We start from the raw sequence: 17,308 nt of genomic DNA, 5'->3' as shown, positions 1-17,308 counted from the left end.
AATTGTTCCAACAACAAGCTTAATAATGACATGGCTGTTTTACTAATTTCTTCAGGTCTGTTCAGCAGAAATATCGTATCACCAAAAACAAAAGCTGCAACAAATGTAGAGAAGATTTCTTATCTTGGTTGCTTATTTTCCCAGCAAAATATATTAAAGATGTTAAGGTAGTTTTTAAATTTCGAGAATTAAGAATTAATATTTATGCAGCTCCTAAGTGTTTTAAACAGACGAATATAGTTCTAACAAAATAATATAAAAATAACAGACGAAAATGAGATCATACAATAATAGAATAATAGATTAATCACCTCTCGAGGAGTCGTAAAATATGTCTTAGAAGCCTACGGAATCATATATTGGGCTTATATGGATGATGTAACATTTGTTGTTGTAGATTATGTCATAATGTCTTATTAGAATGATTCAATACTTATAATGTAGGACCTGTGACAATTCCATAGTGTAAGTCAGCATATTTGAAAACATTGTTATTATATTAAAAACAACCAAGGAATTTCAAAAAATTATTTTCAAATCCTGCCATTTAATCAAAACTGTACTTTCAAATATGATCGAAATAAACTTAGAAAGTATTGCTTGTTTTCCTTCTTTTAATATGTTAGACACACATATGATGTGCTTTACTATCTATCCTATATCTTTTAATGCATTAATTTTAAAATCTTCATGAAATTTATAAATCTTCGACATTGTTTCAATATTACAACTGTGCCTGCAGAATAATAGAGACCTTCTCCTCCTCCTCCTCCTCCTCTCTCTATCTGTCTCTGTCTCTCAATCTCTCTCTCTCTCTCTCTCTCTCTCTCTCTCTCTCTCTCTCTCTCTCTCTCTCTTAATCTCGCCTCCTTCCCTTTTCTCCTTCTCTCTCTATATATAGTTCTCCATTCGAGTTATTACCTCTTTTGTTGTAAGCGTAACACACGGACAAAACAGACAGTAACGCAGAAACGCGTTGAATAATATAGCTGATAAAGTCATAAAGAAAAGTGATATAACTCTGTAACTAAAGAACTTCAGTTAATTTTGAAAATTAATGTTTGACTTTTATTATCAGCGACACAAACTTAGTAAAGATTGGTTAGTTTCGTCTCCGGTACAAGAAAAAATTTGGACTAGTGCAATAAGGCTCGCTTGAACACAAACAGAGCACATATCGAAGCGTTTTAATCAAAGTACAAATCACAAAAGTACTCGACAAATAACTATTGGTAATTATAAATAATTCAAGACTGCAATGTTAGTTTCTTGCAGGATATAAAGCGGAATGGAAATTTTGATACACCACAATTGAAGAAAATGTGATTCATTGTACTTCACAGCTTTACAGTCTTATCGCATGAAAGAGAGAGACGGAAGCGAGACAGGCAGAAACCGAGTTAGAGAAACGGAGAAAGAGGGAGTATGCGTGTGTGCGTACGTCCTGTGTAAACTGTCAAATGTATCGCGAGTGTATTTGCAAGGGTCTCAAAGATTTAAAATAAATCAAGAAGGATAGTATATAAATATGTAATGTAAATGACACATTAAAATAATAGCTATATGCCCCAGGCATTATTGTTTTAATGAGATAAGCGCATTAAAAAAAATATTCACTTATTACTCACACACTCACACACACACACACACACACACACCACCACCACCACCACACACCACACATCCCCACTCACACGTATATGACCGACATATATATGCATGTGTGGGTAGATGAAATGTGTATCTGCGTGCATGAATATGTATGTATATGTATATATGCATGTATACAGAGTGCGAGGAGTATTTGAAGACAGTTTGGGTATACAATCAAACAACTATATTTCAGCATAAATAAATATGTATTTGAATAAACATTTGCGCAATTAGTCTTGATAATGATTTTTTAAGCAAATTACTCTATGAAAGCGCCTTCAGTTTCGATGACTGCTTCAATGCGGGACCGAAACTGCTGGCATGCTGATACTATGTGATCCTTATTCATTTCGGACATCACTTGGACAATGGCAGCCTTCAGTGAAGCTACGGTATTATGAAGATGACGATTAGTCTCACTTTCAACAGCGCTCCACACGTAGTAGTCCATGGGGTTCAAATCTGGCAAGTTTGGAGGACACATATTGGGTGTTACATAATCGTAAAGATGGCCTGACAACCATTCTTGGGCGACTAGGGTTTTGTGAGATGCTGAATCTTGTTGAAACATGTATGGCTTTCCATTGCATACTTCATCAATCCAGGGCTTGATAACAGTTTCCAGTACCTCAATGTATCCAGCAGCATTAATTCTAAGACCCTATGGAAAAAAGTGGGGAGGCATCACATGACCTTTGCTACTCGCCACTCCTAAAACCATCACAGTTGCTGGAAATTTCGTGTTCATCACTCTGGATACTTCAAAAGGATCTGCACATAACGACCTGTCATTTCTTCTGTTAGATTTTTAATCCTGGTCAAAGTTTTTTCGTCAGAGAAAAACCAAAGCATGCCTTGTTCATGAGGGCTTTTCACTTTGTTAAGTAACCGTTTTGAACGGATGAGATGGTTTTCCTGTGTCTTTGCAGACACGAATTAGCCTTTCCTCATTATATAGGACTTGTATCGAATGTCACCACAGTTCTGACAGTCCACTCTGACACCCGAAGTTCTTTAACAATGGTCTTCATTGATCTTCTGGGTTTTCATCGATAATGCTTTGAATATGTCTGATTCCGGTGTCCTTTTAGTGTCTGCGCGTTGTGAATGTTTTTTTTTTCTGTTTGATACAGTTGAAACACTACCATCACATCCCTCCAATTCCAAGACATACCCCCCCCCCCGCCAGATCATCATTTAGAGTCTCTAGTAATTCTTTATTGTCTCTCGAAACGAAGATAGTTTCGATAGATCGAGGATTTATCTTGTATAATAATTTATTGTACATCTATTTATCTTTGTTACTCAGACTCATGCCACTGACCATTCTGAGTTATTTCTGCTTGCAGATTTTTGTTATGAGTGTGTATGTGTGGGTTTGTGTGAGGGTGTGCGTGTGTGCGTGCATGAAGGGAAGACGCATGACTTAATGTTGTTCTCGCGGTCGTTAGGTCATGGGTTCGACTCATGGACAGGGAGGCGTTTTGTATTCTTGAGCGAAACACTTCGTTTCACGCTGTTCCAGTCCACTCAGCTGATCAGGAGGAATGTCGGTATTCTCGCCTTGCCAGCAGAGTGGCGTCATTCGAAAGCTAAAACAATGCGAAGCGTATTGTGACGGGCGATGTATAACAACGTCTGATAGTCTGGTCGATACTGTGATATATATATATCTATATAATATATATATACAAGAATAAGGGCAGGGAATCGTCAATTAATAATAGAATTAATAATTAACAATTTTGCCAAGTAGTTCAGTATGAAAAAACCTTTATCGGTAAAACCATTTATCGGTAAAACCATGTTGGAGAAGTAACTCAATGCTAATCCCTGTATATTTATGATTATATATATATATATATATATATATCATGTACGTATGGAGAGAGGGGGAGAGTACGAAAAGAAACAACTCAATGTGGTCAAAGGCATGAACTTCATATATGTGTGTGTGTATGTATATTTATTTATTTATTTATTATGTGTAGTTACAAGTAACATTCACTCATGTTAACATGATTTCGTTACAGAGCGACACTGGTGAAGACAATCTAATCGCGCTCCAGGCTTCTGTTGCTGATCCCTCTGACGTAAGTATAATTACATGACAGAAAAGGTGAGATGGGGAGTAGTGGAGAGATTGTATGAGGAGAGCGAAAAGATGATATATTTATGTAATATAAAAAGAGCATGCATATGCATGTATATACATGATCGCGGTATATAATATGTGAGAATTTTTGTTAATTTTACAAAAAAAATATATATTTCTGAGGACGTCATGTGTCTCAAGTGCTGCTGATCGGATTTTTATTCCGTTGTTTTATATTTGACAGTTCCGTGATGAAATTGTCTTCAAAATGTAGGATAACACTATTATGAAAAGCATGCGCACAGGGTGCCCTTAGCCTTGTGAATGAATATTTGACTGGTGTAAATTCTGAGGAAGTCATCTATCTGTTTGTTCATGTGTTTGCGTGCGTGTGTGTGTATTTGTGTTTTGTGTTTGAGTGTGTGTATGTGCGCATGTGCGCATTTCCAGAAACGCATATATGTTTTGACACTAGAGAAGAAAGTACGCAATACTCGTAACAGAGTTTATTTAAGTGTTCATTCAATCAATTAAAAGCTTTTATTCTCCAACACTACACTCAGTATTTCTCGTTTCCGTGAATGTATATTAAGAACAGAAACGGGGGGACTGGGGTCAATTTACTCAATTATCCCCTCTCTTCTCTGCACCAAAAGAAAATTTCAGTGTCTAATTGAATATATATGACTATATATTGAGAGGTATTTATCTGTTTGTGTGTGTGAGGTGTGTAAACGCTAGGGTAAATATTTACTTTTACACCCGTCTACAAACTCTGATCGGCGGATTTTTGGAATAGCTATCACTACCTCATGGAGAAAGGAAAAGAAAAGAAGGATTTGGGTGTTTGTTTTATTCTGTGAAAGAACTTTTTGTCCAAACCATATAATCTTTTACATCCCCCCACCCAATTCCGTGCTCTTTTCCGGTAAATTTTTACTATCACCGTATTTTGCGGCATGGAAGAGATTCGTTTTTGCATTTTTAAAAATTTACCTTGCGTCTTCCATAATGCTAGCTGAGAAGTTATTGCTGTGGTTGTCTGAAATCAACGGGGTGGTTGGCAACGGTTACAATCGAGCGCCGGTATCTTGCAGGTCAGCGGTTCTCAACCGGGGTCCATATAAGATTTTGGGGGTTTCACAAAAGCCATATAGTAATTTAGAGATCCACAGTATTATTTTAATTGTCCATGAAAAAAATTTGCATTAGTTGAATTTATTGCAAGAAACAGCTAGGTTTTTTTTCTCTAACACTTATCTTAGTTCAACATGTTTCTTGCTAACGTATGCAAGTGAATGTGTAAAAAAACTAAATAGAAATTCTGAAAGAAGTATCTATAAAACTAGTTTTTTAAACATCAAATGTTTATGGAGGTCTATCAGAATAAAATAGTAATAAAAGGAGTCCATAGATAAAAATTTGTTGAGAACCACTGCTGCAGGTGGTCAGTAGTGGTGGATTTGCTATGATCACCATGGCGTGTTATATGAATAATTGTAGGATAGTTAAGGCGAAGGGTACGGTGTTGTTTACTACAATAAAACTCAGCAGCAAATCGCCAGGTAGGCAGTCATTGTTTGGTGAATTTCGTTCAACGATGGGCATGAGCACTCCATTGCTTTACTCGCCAATTTTGTCTGATAACAGTAATTTAGCGCATGCCTGCTGGTTACTTTGTACGATCATATGAATGGGACTTTATCTTCTTTCAGTGGTAATGCAGGAACACCGCCTTAAAGGGTTTAGTCGAACAAATCGACCCCAGTACTTATTTCTTTGTAAGCTTGGTACTTATCCTCTAGGTCTCCTTTGCCGAACTGCTAAGCTATGGGGGGCGGGCATAAACAAACCAATACCGAATGTCAAACGATTGTGGAGGACAAGCACAAAGGCATACACATGCATACACAAGGGTATATGTGTGTGTAAATGCTATTGCGCCTGTGATCCACCTATGTCACTGCTGGTGATATCATCAATTTTAAAATTTATCCACAGATGATATGAACAGTAATGACATCTGATTTCAAATCTCAGTGCTTGAATGTTTTGCTTATAAATTTTTATGCACCACGTGCTCTGTTTTTTTTTAGCGTAAAACAAAACCAGTTGCACAGTCAGAGTTGAACGTGACATTTATGGATTATTACCCGGTAGGCCACACTGATGAGGCTTAGGGTTTAAATACCCAAAAGCCGAAACCTGGTCTGTGTATATCCTAATTGCATAATATTTTTATTTGTGCTATTAGATGTTTTAATTCTTTCTGTTTTCCTCGTATACTGTTTTTCTCTGTTATGTTGGTGCAGTACGGTGGATTAATTTAAGACTTTAGCTCTTATTTCTAGCAGGTAGATGCTCGTTAAGCATCATTATGCTTCGTGCAAATTTTCAATTCATAGCTATTTAATGCTATTGCGCCTGTGATCCACCTATGTCACTGCTGGTGATATCAACTTTAAAATTTATTCACAGATGATATGAACAGTAGCAACATCTGATTTCAAATCTCAGTGTTTGAGTGCTTTGCTTATATATATATATATATATATATATATATATATATATATATATATATATATATGACAGACTTCTTTCAGTTTCCGTCTATCTAGAGTGGATTTCAGAATCCACTCACAAGATTTTGGTCAGTCCGGAGCTATAGCAGATGGTACCTGCCCAAGGTGCCGCACATCGAGAGTGAACCCAATGCCACATGATTGGGAAGCATTTTTCTGAACTACACAGGCACGTCTGCGCCTATATAAAAGAATCTTTCACCTCGAATTACATTTCCAAAATCAAGATGCGTCTTCCGCGATGCAGCATCTGCCATTCCGCAAAATACGGTACACCCGTCTCACAAGACGGGTGTACTAATAAATATTTACTGCCAGTACCCTCGAGTATATGCGTTACTGTGTGCATTAATAGTGTTAACGATAACGGAAGCAAGTTGTATAACTTCCTGCTTTTCTTAAAATTTTGCTTTCTTTGCTTCAATAAATTCGCTAATTGCAATTTTTATATATTTTTGGAATTCTATTTTTAACCCTATTTTAACTGATTAAATTTTGCTTGTATATTTATTGATTATATTACATTTATTTTGTTTTGTTTCATTAATTATTTTTATTGTTTTGTTTCAAATATTGTTTTATTAATTCATTTTTTAGTTTGTTTGTTTTTTCTCTTTGTTCTTTTGCATTTCGACATTCATGCTGCTTCTTATATCCGCTTCTTGTGACAACACTACATGCCATTTTCCATAAATATTAACATTATCATATTGAATTTCCCACAACTGTTTGACATACACACACACACATACACACACACACACACACACACACATACACACACACACACATACACATATACATACACACATGCACGCAGACGCACACGCACACACGCACGTATAATTATCTTAAATGTCTAAGAACATGATACCATCTCTACAGACCGTTTTCCAAATATATTAGCATCGTCATTCTAAATGTTCAAAAACTATTTGTTATACATATATATATGTGTGTGTGTGTGTTATATATATATTATATTATATTGTATTATATATACATATATATTATATTTTATATATATATACATATATTTATATTATATGTATGTGTATGTATATATGTATGTGTGTATGTATGTATACATGTATGTATGCATGTATGTTTGTGTGTATGCATGTATGTATGTATGTATGTATGTATGTATGTATGCATGTGTGTGTGCATGTATGCATGCATGTATGTATATATGTATGTATGTATACGATGCGGTAATACTTCCCACTTTTACTGATTGACAAATGTTTCAATTGCAAATGGACAGCGTGCATCGGTCCAAACTATAATGACCACTGAAAGAAAACGGTGAAGCATGAACTAAATGAAGACACCATTGCCACTTGCCTCAGTTCTTCATTTACTAATATACAGCAAAACAAGAGCAAGATGCTCTTCCGATACACACACACACACACACACACACACACACACACACACAAACACACACACACACACATATATATATATATATATATATATATATATATATATATGTGTGTGTGTGTGTGTGTGTGTGTGTGTGTGTGTGTGTGTGTGTGTGTGTGTGTGTGTGTGTATCACAGCCGCGTACACACACACACAAACACACATACTAGCACTATCATTTTTTACAGTACCTTCCCATAATGCATTGCTGTTATCCTTTAATCAATTAACCAACCTTATGGCTTTATTATCTCTTTACAACTGTTTCAAAGCTTTTTGTTCTTAATATTGTTGTTATTATTGATTTTTGTTTTTTGTTGTTGTTGTTTTTGTTTCTTTGTTTTTTTGCTTTATGTTTTCAGAAGTGCTGCCCACTCAAATTCGAACTCTTCACCCACGAATGCGGGCGAAGTGACAATTGCTTTGTTTATGTCACGCCGATTTCTTACTAATATAAGGTCACTCTTTCGCTCTTTCCCTTTGTCTCCGTTTCTTTATCTCTTTCTCTTTCTTTTTCGTTCTTTTACCGTCTCTCTCTGTCTTTCTCTCTCTCTCTCTCTCTCTCTCTCTCTCTCTCTCTCTCTCTCTCTCTCTCTCTCTCTTGCTCTCTTTCGCTGTATGTCTCTTCTCTTACTTTCTCTGCTCCCTAATGTCACTTTACATATCCAAATAGTTGATCGAAATAGATATAGAATTAAATACACCCAAAAATTGGGCCTACTCTAGGCAGCAAGCGTCAGAACCGGAAAACAGATACCCACACGGGAAATAGACACAGAAGGTCACCAAATCTTCTTCAATTTCGTGCCTTCAATGACAATATTGATCCCCTTATGGTGATGCCGACAGCACGATGCCGTTGGGAAATGGAGAACAAACGAACAAGGGACCAAACATGGCACAAAATGAACAAACAAGAAATAAACAAATATACAACACAGAAAGTGAACATACAAATATAAAATAAAAGTAATTCAAGATGTGACAATTAGTGGCATTTCGTCCGTCTTTACATTCCGATTTCAAATTCCACCAAAGTTATCTTTGCCTTTCATCCTTTCGGAGTCGATAAAATAAGTACCAGCTGAATACTGGGGTCGATGTAATCGACTTCTCCCTTCCCTCAGAAACTGCTAGCCCTATACCAAAATTTGAAATCATTATTGTGTCTACTCTAAGTTATAATATTTTATGCCTAAGTGAAGGCGGGTAGCTGACAGAATCGTTAGCACGTTGCACAGAATGCTTTGCAGCACTTCTTCCAGTGATTGTGTAACAATATCGGTGTCAATTATAGGGCGGCAGGCAGGCAGAATTGTTAGCACCCAGGGTAAAATGCTTAGCAGCGTTACGTTCTGTGTTCAAATTCCGCCGCGGTCGACTTTGACTTTTATCCTTTCATAGTCGATAAAATAAGTATCAGTTGAGTACTGGAGTCGATGTAATCGACTTAACCCACCCCGAACTTGCTGGCCTTGTGCCAAAATTTGGAACCAATATTTCTGCTAGTGATACTGCTGTTGTTGTTGTCTGGAGGAATTAGTAGAGCATCAGACAAAATGCATTGCGACATATTTACATTCCAAATTCAAATTCTGTTGAGGAGAACTTTGTCTTTCATCCTTTCAGGGTCGATAAATACCAGTAGAGAGCTGGAGGCTGATGTAATCGACTTACCCAGCCTCCCCACCCCCTAACTTGATGGTCCGGTGCCAAAATTTTAAAATCAATGTCGGAATCGGTAGTAATGTGATGTGGTGGCACGGATAGTGTAGCAGTGTGGTAATAGTTGTATAGCTTATTGTGGAGATTGTGGTTATGTTTAGTTGCAAAGTCGCTGAAGGTGATACTGTAGTAGCTACACTATTAATACAGTACAAGCACCAGTATCAATAATGCTACGGTTTAGTGCTTAGATTACTCACAATGCAATAAATGTATCACGACTGCACCAAAGTTCCTCTGCACTTGATAACCTATTAACATTGCACTGCTTCGCTGTTCTGCCATATGCATTTTCTTTCTTTTCTTTTTTTCTCAATGTTACTTTCATTTTTAACCCCGCGGGGTGCATACATATATAGTGGGGTGCAGCTTTGTTTTGTTCTTACTGATTGACAACTTATGTCAGTTTGTTTGTAGCCCCATAAACAAGCAGTTTGACAGAAATTATCCGACAGTATAACTACCCGACTTAAGTACTTGAATTCTATAGACCTACTAAACTCTTCCCCAGCTTGGCCGCAATCCAACGACTGCAACAATGGAAAGAATATAAGAAAAAAAGAAATGTAATTTTGTTGCTAGGGAAATAACAGTGGAAGATTCGTGCCTGGAAACTGAAAGACTGCTTTCAATCAGATTAGATCATATAAGCTTCAATATTATCAAATTCACGTGGTCTGATGTCATAATATATACAATCCATGAATATCCTCGGTTTAAAATTCACTGATGTTAACTTTGATAATAGATACCTCACAGCGATTATGCAATATACCATACAACAAAAGACTGCACTAATCTTGATTGTATATATAAAAAGAACATAACTACAAAGTGTCGTCTTGTCTTCTAATATAATTCCATTCACTTTTAAGATGTATTATAGGAATTAAAGAACAACTACAGTATTTAAATATAGTACTGCACTAATCTAAAATGTGGTGATGAAGTTATATACTTTATTTTTTAACCTTTAACATGCTGTAGGCGCATCATGTCACCGTACGAGTTTTCTCCCCTCTCGATGCGACACAATGCGCCTGCGGTTTCAGGGCGATAACTCTTACGGCAATATGATGTACCTAAACGTCCTAAAAGTTAAAATGTGAAAAGTAGAATTTTGCTTAGTTCTCGACTATGTTTCTATTATGTGAGTCTACAAACGAGCAGATGGTCGCATGTTTAAGATATACAACTACCACGACGTAATGAAGAGCTATAATCTACTGCTGATTTTTTTTTTTTCTTTGTTTCTTGTCGTAAAACTACATCGCTTCAGTTCATCTGGTGTCATAATTAGGAACCAGATCAACGTCCTTCAGCCTCAGATCACAGGCAACCAATGAATTCATCTGTCAGTAATAAAGATTGCATGGAGTCAGTTGGTATATCTTACACGTTTGTCCACCTTCTCGCTTCTACGCTCACTGTACGGACGCAACATCGAGAGGTAAACAAAATTTCCCCATTTCACATTTTTTAATATAGGTGTATTTTGTTTCGATCTACCGCTTCGCTGTTCTGTCCAAACATTTGCTTTGATTACAGTGTGTGTGTGTGTGTGTGTGTGTGTGTGTGTGTGTGTGTGTGTGTGTGTGTGTGTGTGTGTGTGTGTGTGTGTGTGTGTGTGTGTGTGTGTGTGTGTGTGCGTGCGTGTGTGCGTGTGTACAACATGAGAGATCATCAACTACCAAATTCATAATCCTTTCATACTGTTGATAGTAAAATTGGTGCTAATGTACTTCATTGTAGTAAACTAAAAAATTTTAATTAAAATTACGTCCCTAATGACGATACACAATCGTTAGTTTAAAGATAAATTTTGGTGTAGAAAGACAGGGGAGTACTCCAGAATTTTAATTAATTAAAATTAAAACTAAAATGCAGTGATGATTGAGCGGTGTAACAGTTAAAGTAATCGTAAGAGTTTTCATGTTATTGATAAAAACGTAAAATAGACCATATTTACTGCTAAAAAAAAAAACTAAAAGTCAATTAACTGCAACAAGTATCATGTGATAATCTATAAAGATGATTCCATATAAAATTGGTAAAATTCATGCAAACTTAAACGTGAACATTCCATTAGAACAAACTGTACTGCGCTTAGATATCATGAGAAAAACTCTTATATTGGCTTTTGGTGCAAAATTCACTCATTTTCATATCGCTGGTGGAGAGATAAATCCCCACCATCTCCAGCGCCGAGACCACCAGATCACATGATTTCGACCTTCCTTGGTCTTGTCAATGACGGACTCTCGACAGCTAGAGATAGCAGCAATTCGACCCTGCTAAAGATATATAGAATAACTGTACCAGAACAGGCGCTTGTGTCACGATTAGCCAGTGGGCTTGTTAAAAAATATTCATTATCGACAGAGGCAGTATTAATACCGAGAGGTAGTTTTTATCCCCACTTAAATGGGGCTGTTCTGTTATGACAAATTATACTGTGGTTGATACCATGAAAGAAACTCTCATATTGGCTTTTCCTGCAAAATGCACTTATTTACATCGCTTATTTACATGGAGATAATTCCCCCACCATCTCCAGCGCTGAGATCACCAGATCATGTGATTTGAACCTTCCTTGGTCTTGTCAATGATGGATGCTTGTGTGTGTGTGTGTGTGTGTGTGTGTGTGTGTGTGTGTGTGTGTGTGTGTGTGTGAGTGTGTGTGTGTGTGTGCGTGTGCGCGCGTGTGTGTTTGTGTGTGTGTGTGTGTGTGTGTGCATGTGTGTGTGTGTGTGTGTGTGTGTATACAACAGGCTTATTTCAGTTTCCTGCTACCAAATTCACCCACAAGGTTTGGTCGGCTCTGGACTACAATACAAGTCACTTGCCCAAAGTGTCACGCAGTAAGACTGAACTTGAGGGATAAAATTGACGGATGATCCTGGAGGAACGTCTTTAATCATAGGTCTGCACAATCAGTGTGACCTAGGGTTAAACAACAATGATAACTCTACACTCATTGTACTAATTTCAGACATTTTACACGTGTCGTTGAAATTTCATTGACACGGTAATCAGAACTGTATAACATGATGTTATCTCTCTGTGATTTGCTCCACCTATACCTCGAACGCCACCTCTCGTTTATTTTTCCCCCTTAAAAGTATAGAGTCAATTTTTAAAAGGAAAAGGTTTATAATATTACTTTAAATCGCCCCTGAGTAGGATAGAGTTAAAATCCTGCCGAGCGGACGAGGTGTGGCTAGTTGTCATTCTCAGTTTTATTCATGCCGTTGAGAAAAGATTGGATGTTACAACGATGCCGTCACTGTTTTTTTTTTGTTTTTGTTTTTTTTAATCAAATGTGTGACGTTTTGCTTAATTCAGAAAACATTACTCATCAGCGCTTGATCAAGAAACTGTTGGAAAATGAACAACATCGAATTAAGATGTCGCTGGACTGCGAATTCTACAGCTGTGCTGTTTAATAATGTTGATTTTCCAAAGATAATGACAGCATCCAAACATAATCTCTTGTCTTCTCTAATGGCAGCTCTGATTACATTCTTCCTGTTGTCGTTCTGTTGTTGTTGCTGTTGTTTTTGTTGCTGTTGCTCTTTGTTGCTGTTATATTTTCAATATACATATTTCTGCTTCCTTCGTCTTCCCCAAAGATAGTTCACTAGAACAAACAACGTCATTTTACTTCTACTTAAAATGCCAATTTAGAGAGTAGCATTTAGAGAAATCATTTATGAATAATGGATGTCAAAACTAGTCATTTATCAAGCAGTAATATCATCACCATCATCATCATCACTGTTATTATTATTATTATTATTATTATTATTATTATTATTATTATATACTCGAAATATACCCGAGGCATTTTCTACTTAATTTACATGATTTCACTTTATCAATCTTCGCTTCATCTAAAACACAATCAGATGAAATAATATTCCATTTTTATTTAATAAATGAACATTGGAAATTTACAGCCAAAATATTCGACACATTGCTGAGGTTTAAATAGTTTAAGACACTGCAACTGTTTAAACATGCATATACATACAAATATATATATATATATATATATATATATATATATATATATATATATAAGTTGAAGTTATGTTGCCAACTTAATGTGGCAGTCCCATGAAAGGAAAGAATGCTACTGCTATTTATCCCTTGACACATTTTCTGTGTCCTTATGTTTTCAAAGGGGGAACAGAAAATGTGTCAAGGCCAACTGGAAACGGTGCTTCCTAGGGCTAAATAGCAGTAGCATTCTTCCCTTTCATGGGACTGTCACATTAAGTTGGCAACATAACATCACCTTATCGTGCTGCTACTGTATAAATCTCTCTGAGAGATTTAGAAATGTAATATATATATATATATATATATATATATATATATATATATATATATATATATATATATATATTCAACTTTACGATGAAAGTAAACAAACAAAGTTTGTTCTTTTTTAGAAGCGTTGAGAAGTATTGTAAGATACAGAAATAAATTTATTTCTCAAACGCGTGATAATACTATAAATTGCGTGATCAGGATAAATTATCCATTTATTGCAGAAAAATACGTTACTGGCCAGCCATGAGACTCGAACTCACATCTCTGATTACGCGTCAAGTGTTTTACCATTAAACTAAACTGACCAAGTTCTAAAATTGCGGAAGAATTCGTTGCTGGGCAGTTTAGTTTAATGGTAAAACACTTGACACGTAATCACAGAGATGTGAGTTCGAGTCTCATGGCTGGCCAGTAACGTATTTTTCTGCAATAAATGGATAATTTATCCTGATCACACTATTTATAGCATTATTACGCGTTTGAGAAATAAATTTATTTCTGTATCTTATATATATATATATATATATATATATATATATATATATACAGATATGTAAATCTATGCAGGTACACGCACACACACACACACACACACATCTATATATATATATATATATATATATATATACATACATATATATATATATATATATATATATACATACATATATATATATATATACATACATATATATATATATATATATATATATATATATATATATATATATGTATGTATGTATACATACATATACATATATTTGTGAGGACAATGAACAAAAACATAAAAGACAACACCGAGCAGACAAGTTTTAGCAAACGTTGTATTAGTTTACCACTTAAAAAGGAACGGAAAGTCTTCACGTCTCGGGCGTTAGTTCTTCATCCGAAGAAAAGTTTAGAAAAAAGTAAAAGATGAGTGTAAAAGAGGAAAACATGATTGATAAAAGCGGTGAGCGTGATGGTAGCGCCCTGATGGGAGTTCTGTGGAAAGTTAAGTAGGAAGGAAGAGTCGAATGTGTATGAGTATGTATATATAATTTTAAAGTGTACTGAAAGGCACGACGCGTCAGTAAAATGTTTGTGCTCAGTAAACAGTTCTCCACTCCACTCCTTCATTCCATACGGTTAGAAAATAACCCTTATATCACTGGATGGGCTATCGTGAGAGTCAGAGGTAAATTTTATAGTAATAAGAAACGCTGGAAAGGCGACTGGTATTCTTAAGAACTTACATAGCATTCACGCATTTCCTCAAGCTGATTGGTCCTTGTGCAAATTGATTGGATAGCTTCCTCGGTATTAACAGCAAAAAATATTTTTTGCTGCTCATACAAACGGACTAGTCCTTTTGTGCAACAGCGTTAATCAGGGTGGTGAAAAATGGGTGCCAGTTTTCGCATAAATCTTTTCTTTTATTTTTTCTTTTACTTATTTCAGTCATTAGACTGCGACCATGTTAGAGCACTGCCTTGAAGAATTTTTAGTCGAATGAATCGACTCCAGTACTTTTTTCTTAAGCTTGGTACTTATTCTATCGGTCTCTTCAGCCGAACCGCTACGTTACGGGGACGTAAACACACCAACACAGGTTGTTAAGCAGTGGTAAGAGACATAGACACACACACACACATACGCACTCACACATATAACGACGGGTTTGTTTTTTTCAGTTTCCACTCAAATCCACTAACAGTACTTTAGTCGGCCCAAAGCTATAATAGAAGACGCTTGCTCAAAGTACCACGCAGTGAGACTGAATCCAGAACTATGAGGTTGAGAAGCAAGCTTCTTACCGCACAGCCATGCCTGCGGATGCTTTGTCTATTTCTCTATATAGGAAGGAACTTTCCAGCCTCGCTCAGAATGATTGGAATGTCTGTCATTGAGGAGACAAAATTAATCTGAAACAGGGATGTCTGACGAGCTGCTAACGTCATTCTAAACATGCTTTATATTATAACATACAAATTTACTTAAAGAGAAGTTTCTCTCAGACAAAACCTTAGTCACTGCCGTTCTACGTTGATATACACATTGTGCGTGCATGCATGTGTGCATGCGTGCGTGTGTGCATGCGTGCGTGTGTGTGCGCGCGCGCGCGTGTAAAGAGAAACAGACACAAAAAGACACATAGATACAGACAGGCAGATAGAAAGATAGAAAGATAGAGACAGACAGTCAATCAGACAGACCGACAGGCAGACAGTTAGACCGATAGATAGACAGGCAGGCAGGCAGACAATGTATACTTAGTTACATTCACAGATAGATACACATATATACATAAATGGATAGATAGATAGATAGATAGATAGATAGATAGATAGATAGATACATACATACATACATACATACATACATACATACACACACAGACAGACATACAGACAGACAGACAGACAGACAGACAGACAGATAGATAGATAGATAGATAGATAGATAGATAGATAGATATAACAGTTGAGCCAGAATTTGGTCAGATGTTCAGAATATAAAAAGCAGAACTCATTATTAGTTACTTATCACCTATTATTGACGAATATATGTGTTCCGCATATTCTACTGTTGTCTTATACTAATGTCGTTTCTAACAATTATTATCCTGATTGTTATTTTAAACAACTTTAAAGAATGCCATAAAATCAAATCATTAAACTCATTAAACCATTGATGCTGAACCACTGTAATTGGTTAAAGATGACTCTTCTACGATGAAGTGATCTCAATTTCGATGCGCGGTTTCAGATCACGTCACTTGTTGGCCTCCAATATGCTGGACTGAGACTTCAGAGGAAATATATTCTTAAATGCTAAACTTCTGGGAAGTTTTACAAATTTTTACTGTTCCTTTGATGGCTTGTATCTGTAAGCTTCAAATTAGCTTTTTCCTTTCTGGTTTTGAAACCCCTAATTCTCCAAGATTGGTGCCAAGGCAGTTTGTTACATATCCTAGGGATCCAATAATTACAGGTATAAATTTGAACTTGTAATCCGGGTAGAGTAGCTGTAGATTTCACAGTAGTTCAGAGTGTTTTCTTTTCCGCTGGTCCTTAGCTTTATGCTGACGTCTGCTAGGCAAGTGATTGCCATGACTGTACATCGAATCTCTTCTGTCTCAAATTACTATGTCTGGGTTATTATCTCGCGTTATGGGACGAAAGAATTACACATAGAATACAATACATACATAAGCACATACATACATACATACATACATACATACATACATACATACATACATGCATGCATATATGCATGCATATATGCATGCATATATGCATGCATATATGCATGCATACATACATACATACATACATATACACGTAGGTACGTGTTAGTGTGTGTGTGTGTGTACGAATGTGTTCAAAAAAATTAATGTTTTAACAAAGTCTCTGCATTCTGTTATTCAAAAATGGATTTTCTTTGCTAAAATATTAAATATTTAACATAAAGCCATTTGCTCTACAGTTATATTTCACTTGTT

The 17,308-nt window shown here is 36.1% G+C and overlaps 1 protein-coding gene across 8 annotated transcripts in view; it reads left to right on the top strand.

Annotated features, from left to right (window-relative positions):
* LOC106867396 (uncharacterized) overlaps positions 1-17,308 on the top strand; it is a 214,674-nt gene that overhangs the window by 110,135 nt on the left and 87,231 nt on the right. For all 8 annotated transcript variants that reach the window (XM_089355047.1, XM_089355046.1, XM_089355040.1 and 5 more), the window contains one exon: positions 3,687-3,746. The gene's annotated coding sequence lies outside the window, so the exon portion shown is untranslated. The remainder of the gene's footprint in view (positions 1-3,686; positions 3,747-17,308) is intronic.

The sequence above is a fragment of the Octopus bimaculoides genome, chromosome 7 (assembly GCF_046866305.1).
Source record: "Octopus bimaculoides isolate indiv1 chromosome 7, ASM4686630v1, whole genome shotgun sequence".
NCBI classification, from domain to species: domain Eukaryota; kingdom Metazoa; phylum Mollusca; class Cephalopoda; order Octopoda; family Octopodidae; genus Octopus; species Octopus bimaculoides.
Note: the sequence above shows the minus strand (reverse complement) of the source record. Positions and strands in the feature narration are given on the sequence as shown.